The sequence below is a fragment of the Mya arenaria genome, chromosome 11, assembly GCF_026914265.1.
Source record: "Mya arenaria isolate MELC-2E11 chromosome 11, ASM2691426v1".
Taxonomy (NCBI): Eukaryota; Metazoa; Mollusca; class Bivalvia; order Myida; family Myidae; genus Mya; species Mya arenaria.
In genome coordinates, this window is record NC_069132.1 from 27,213,985 (window position 1) to 27,220,269 (window position 6,285).

The following is a 6,285-nucleotide window of genomic DNA, read 5'->3' on the forward strand; positions in this document are numbered from 1 at the left end:
ATTGACAAGTGTGTCAGTTTATTTCCATTTGTCGTAAGAGTTTTCTTTCTGGGTGTGTGAGTTTTCACCATAGATACAGAATATAAAGCTCGCCAAACATGTTTGAACTTTCAACCTACATAAAGTGGAAAATGGATGTCACAGTGCAGAAAGTATTAAAAAGATGAAATTGTGACTAGTTATGCTCCCCCCCCCCCCACCAGGTGGGGAATAGCAGGGTTTGACTTTCGGTCCAGCCAACCCCGGGTAAAATGCCTGCCCTGGGGGGACAAACTGATGGTAAAATCCCCGTGGTTACAATTGACTGGTGCATAAGTTCTCAGCTAAATTAAATTAGAAGCCCTTTTTCCAATTTTAAGGCCAATAAAAATACATTTGCTTTGGGTTACCCGACCCTACCTACAGAATAGGTGCCGACACTACTGTTTTATAGTCAGTTTGAAAAAAAAATGAAAAACCATCGCTTTTGACTTTGTAGTTAAAATTTAAATGCTTATACAGGAAAGATAACTTTAACACCATTATCTAATGATGAAAATGACATTTATAAAGCCTAATAAAAAGAAAACCTACCCGACCTATTTCGGAAATGGATGTAACCATACCCCGGTAACCAAACAAATTTATTTAGGTCTTATCTTCAAGTTAGGTCAAAACGTGTTTTGCCATTATATCTTGCACAAGTTCATTTAACCATCCATATCCATTTATTGTATCAGACTATCACTCTAAGAGATATGACCATTGAAATGGCAAACTATTTCTTCACAGTGTCCGCTCTCTAAATTTTGCTCAACCACTGATGTCATAAAATTAGGACAGTGTTTTGTGACAGTGACAGTTAGCATCTATTTATTGTGATAGTTCTGCCCCACTTTGAACAAGTGGGTGTGCATTACTTTGCATATGCTGGTCATTCTGTCAGTAGACCAATGCTTGTGAGGTTGAAACTAGAAATGCTCAAGACTAGCTTGGTCCTAACACTTGGTAGAGAGATTGGTGAAGGACACAAGATAACTCCTTATTTGAGATCTTAAGGTCAAAGGAAGAGTAAGGTAACCTGAACACAAAGCTTGACAAACAACAGAATGCTTTGGCTTACTATATTGTAAGGATGTATGTATGTATGTATTAAAATTTTCTTTTGACCTTTCGGTCAAGGATAACCCGTGAAAGTGCAAGCACTTATTTCCAACGGGGTCCTTTGTTTTTGCTGAAGGGACAGCATGCTGAAGAGATAGTTCTTTTTCAAAGAGACCCCTTGGTTCTTTTACGTGTAAAGCACAGATACATGAGGTACAACTTTCCTGGATTAAACCAGTATTGAGTACACCACTTTTCCAAGCACTACCCTTAAATGCTGTGCGCCAGACAAGAAAGCTACTTGTACCAACTTTTAAAGTCTTTTGGTATGATGCGGCCAGGGATCGAACCCACTATCCCCCGCTCCGCAGGCGGATTGTTTACCACTAGGCCATACAGACGGAAGGATGACTGAAGATATGACTACCTTCACCAAACAACAAGACTAAACAAGAATTAAGGCTTTTAATTGACAACAATTTTTACATTGTAAGATAAATAGATTGAATCTGTGTCTTTGTGCCTGCTCGGCCACATCAGTTGCCCCTTGGTTCTTCTGGATGGGATGTGAAGGTTGTCTAACATAACTGACTGAGCTCTCAGAACTTGACAAGAGTAAACTGAAACCAAAATAGCTTCAAATCTTAAACATATATTTAATATTAACTCATCCTCATAACAATCTGAACTGTAAAAACATAGTTTTTCACATAACTACCTTTACTGATAACTCATCATAATATGATTTGCTGAGCAGGTGGGTGTGACATAAAAGTTTTCTGTTCCCAATAAAACCTCAAGTGAAAATATTTCCGCAAACACTAAACTTGTTAAAAAATCGAGAAAGGAAAGTAATTGTATTATCAGTAATGCTTTCAATTCTTTGAAGATCTGGTTCATAAGGAGGTTAAATTCACTAAATGTAGCAGAATTTTTTTAATTATCCTGAAAATAAAACAAGAAAAGTACACTAAATCATCCTGTGGTATCTAGTCTCAGAAATTGGTAAAAGGTGCATTACGACACTAGACAGTTCTATATTAATGATTTCTTCTGTATCTAGATGAACTCACAGTCGCAAGACATACAGATTTATGTATGTCACGATGGTCAGAAATGTGTAACAGCATTACCGGTAAGCTATGTAAGAGCCTTTGAAGCACAGTTACCTCATATTTGGATTTGGCCAGACGAGCTATCCCAACTATCCAATTCCAGCGATTTGGTCCCTAGGGTGATCTCTTGGTCTGATAATTATAAAAGACATGTGTTAAGATTTTAATGATGCACAAAATAAACAAGTATTTTGTTCCTATGTATTACATTTTTTTTATATTTCATACAATCCTTATGATTGCAATTGCTCAAATCAGATTAAATTGTTTGGATAGCTCAAAACTGTATACTAGGTTTTTAGCAATGAACTGATGTGTAGTTTTAAAATCTGATTTAAGTATGTAATAAAGAACCATTTACAGATTATAACCAGAACTATTTTCATCAAAACTTCAGGTAGAGATTGAACTTCGGACCCTCTGAATCAGCGTCTAATAAGCTGACCTCTCGGCCATTGCAACCAATACACTTAACAAATTTATTAAATGTTTTGTATTGACATTGCTTTAGACAAGACATAAACCCAAAACAGGTCAATGAAATAATAGTAGTAAAAACTGATCACAGGGGCAGGGTGTGTTGTAATGCCATACCCCTATGGTCGTCCTTCACAATTACCAAAAAGTTAAAATTATTCAAAGGCTGATATATTAAGATTGGGGAATTGTTACTTGTCCTAAATGATAGGAATTGTAGCTTTTATGCCTCAAGTTTCTGTCTAGTCAAGAAATAACTGAAATCAATTGTGTAATTATTTTCTACAGATAAAATGTGTTCAAATACCGTTGTTTCATTAATGGAATCAACAAAAATAAAATAAACGGCAACCTTTAATGGCCATTGGGCATAGCAATTTTTGGCCTGATTTTTGTCGGTGAGCAGCAAACGTCTTCCGACATCAGAACTAGAAACTTGGAAAATCTAAAACATAAAACATCTCCATTTATTTTTAAGCAAACAATCAAATCATGCAATAAATACAGTGTAATAGTTCTATTTACTTGTTCCAATATTCATTTGAATTTCCCAATTTAACCATCAGTCTTAATAAGACAGGGTGAAGTCAAATAAGGCATTCATTTCCAACTGACAAACATCCGAAAATACACAACGTCCGAATTACGTAAACTTCACCTAAGTCATAATATTTCTTTCCAGACAAGTGATCAGCCAAACTCGAGTGCACCGTTATATTCTATATATTAATAGTGTTCAAATGCCGTTGTTATATTAACTTGATCAACAAAAGTAAAATAAATGGTAACCTTATAGCGTCGTTGTTGTTGTTGTTGTTGTTCGTCTAGTTTTTCGGCTATGCCGAATGGCTTGGTTGTCGCCTATGGTCTCCTTGTACTTTTGACGAATTAATTCACCGTTGTCATCGCATGGTACTAATTCTCTATGTACTTATACACTTGCTACTTGCTAATTTAACAGGCACTTAAACGGATCGCTGATGTTTACATAATAAGTTATTGTTTATTTGTTACAGTATTTATTATTTCTAAACTCTTCTTTTTAATCTTTCAAGCAGGTTCAAAAATGCTGGGCACTGACTATAGCTAGATTTGTGACCCCCAGAACAGTTTTTACACTTTTATTTGTTTTTGCATTTCCCTACATGGGATTCTGCACAGTTTTCACAGAAGTTGACTTTTTTACAGATTGCAGCTATGTGTCCAAATTCTTGGCACTGGAAACACCTAGTCATTCTAAAATGCCGTCCAGGCTTTTTTTAATGATGGTTAGCCTGGACTAACCATCATTAAAAAAAAGCCTGGACGGCATTTTAGAATGACTAATGTATAATGGTATTCGTGACCAAGAATATATTTATGTGAAAATAACGACTAATGACAAATTAAATCCAGTTTAGATCACTGTCGGGTATATATTGAACAACTTTGTCATTATTATTCAACATCGATGCATAATATAACTATTTATTCTTTCGCTCAGTGTTAAATGGTAGAGTGTTGTAGCGTTACAGGGATACATAAGAAATGTCAAAATAATAAAAAAGTATCCCTGATTGCTCATTATTGTAGCTAGTAAAAAAGTATTTTTAAAATATCCAGAGCAGCCAGAAGGTAAGCATAAGCTCTATTGGTCACAGTTGGGAGACTTGTTTGTCCCAAACTACATTTTTTTTTCAATTTTCTTGCGGTTCTGAAAACAGTGCAGCTAGTAATGGGACTTGGACTGGGGACTCCCTGTTTGCAAGTTTGTGCTCTATCAACATGGCTTACAGGCCCTTAAAACTTAAAATAACTTAAAGCTTGCAGTTGAATTGTTCAACCAGCTCTACAAACTGTTCCTGATAACTTAATTTGCAAAAAAACTGACCTGTGTGGGTTAGTACTGGGACACACTCATGAACGGTATAATATTAGAACGGTAAACCTGGGTGCAAAAGTGGGACAGATTCAGATCTTGAACCCCACGACTGATGAATACTTGAGCTCAAGCAATGGCTTTATTAAAACAGAAACCACCTTGCATTTAAAGAAAAATGTCAACCATATTTTAAAGCTGCACTCTCACAGATTGAACGTTTCGACAACTTTTTTTTTGTCTTGAAACAAGCCAATTTTTGCGAGAATCCATGGAAACCAGTGATATAAGACTGCTGACAAAAAATCAGATCGCAGATTTTTATATTTAAGTTAAAAAAAATTGATGTTTTATGCATTTTTCTTAAACCGTTAGTAACGGTTTAAGCCAAAAAACATTAATTTTCCAACGGAAATATGAAACTCTACGATCTGATTTTTGTCAGCAAACTTATATCATTGGTTTGAAGATATTTATGCAAAAATTTGCTCTTTCCAAGACAAAAAATAAAAAAAAAATGTAAAAATGGTATACCTGTGAGAGTGCAGCTTTAAGCTTCAGAAAGAGCCTGTTTATAAATAAATGAATATTCATTTTTCATTTCAGATCTTGACATGAATCCAAGATGCTGGTAACTAGGCGGAGCAGATTGTTTCACAGAACTGCAGGTTTCTGGATGGGTAACTAAATTTCCATATTTCCGGTTTACTTGTGTTATTTATAAGCAAGATAATTTAAATACACCACAAGAGCAAATCAAGTGGAAATCGTGCATTATGTATGTATTTACAGTCAGTTTGTAGAATTTGTTTTACCAAATCTCAATTTAATACAAACTTGTAAGCTTATCATGCATATAGTTTGATGCACACATACTTGACTCGGCCTGACCAGTAGATGACCCCTCATGATTTTAGGGTTCAAAGGTCAAGGTCACAGTGACCTTTGAACGAAAAAAGCTTGTCTGTGTGATAACTTGTCAATGCCTGCACCCATGGCTCTCAAACTCGACATTTAGATTTTTGGTGACCAGCTGATGACTCCTATGGATTTTGATGTCATAGAGTCAAAGGACATGGTCATAACACGCTCTATCCTCACACTTTGAAAATCTTCCCTCGCATTAATGGGAAGACATATTGTTTTTGCCCTGTCCGTCAGTCCGTCCCACTTCGTTTCCACTCAGTAACTAAAGAACGCTTACACCCAGGAACTTAATACTTGGTATGCTAGTTGGTCATGACTAGTAGATGACCCTGATAGATTTTGAGATCACTAGGTCAAGGTCGCCGTGACCTTGAGATGAAGAAACTGTTTCCACTCAATAACTGAAAATCCTTTGGGTCTAGGAACTTCATACTTGGTATGCTTGTTGTTCATGAAAAGTAGATGATCCCTATTGATCTTGAGATCAAAACGTCAAAGATCAAGGTCACGTTCAGGTAAAAAACAATATGTTGGCGGTGACCTTAAGCTTAAAAATGGTTTCTGCTCAATCACTTAAGAACGCTTGTACCCAGGAACTTCATACTTAGTATGCTAGTTGGTCATGAATTGTAGATGACTCCTATTGATATTGAGATCAGTAAGTCAAAGGTTAAGGTCACCGTGACCTTAAGGGGGAAGAAACAGTTTTCGCTCATTAACTAAAGAACGCTTGCACCCTGGAACTACATACGTGGTATGCTAGTTGGTCATGACTAGTAGATGAACCCTATTGATTTTGAGATCAGTAAGTCAAAGGTCAAGATC

The 6,285-nt window shown here is 36.1% G+C and overlaps 1 long non-coding RNA gene across 1 annotated transcript; it reads right to left on the bottom strand.

The window, feature by feature from the left end:
- Positions 1-1,534: 1,534 nt before the first annotated feature.
- LOC128208231 (uncharacterized) lies at positions 1,535-3,596 on the bottom strand. Its single transcript, XR_008256873.1, has 4 exons — positions 3,465-3,596; positions 3,028-3,120; positions 2,253-2,330; positions 1,535-1,703 (listed from the first exon to the last, which is right to left on the bottom strand). It is a non-coding gene; the product is annotated as an uncharacterized LOC128208231 (long non-coding RNA).
- Between the last annotated feature and the right edge of the window lie 2,689 nt (positions 3,597-6,285).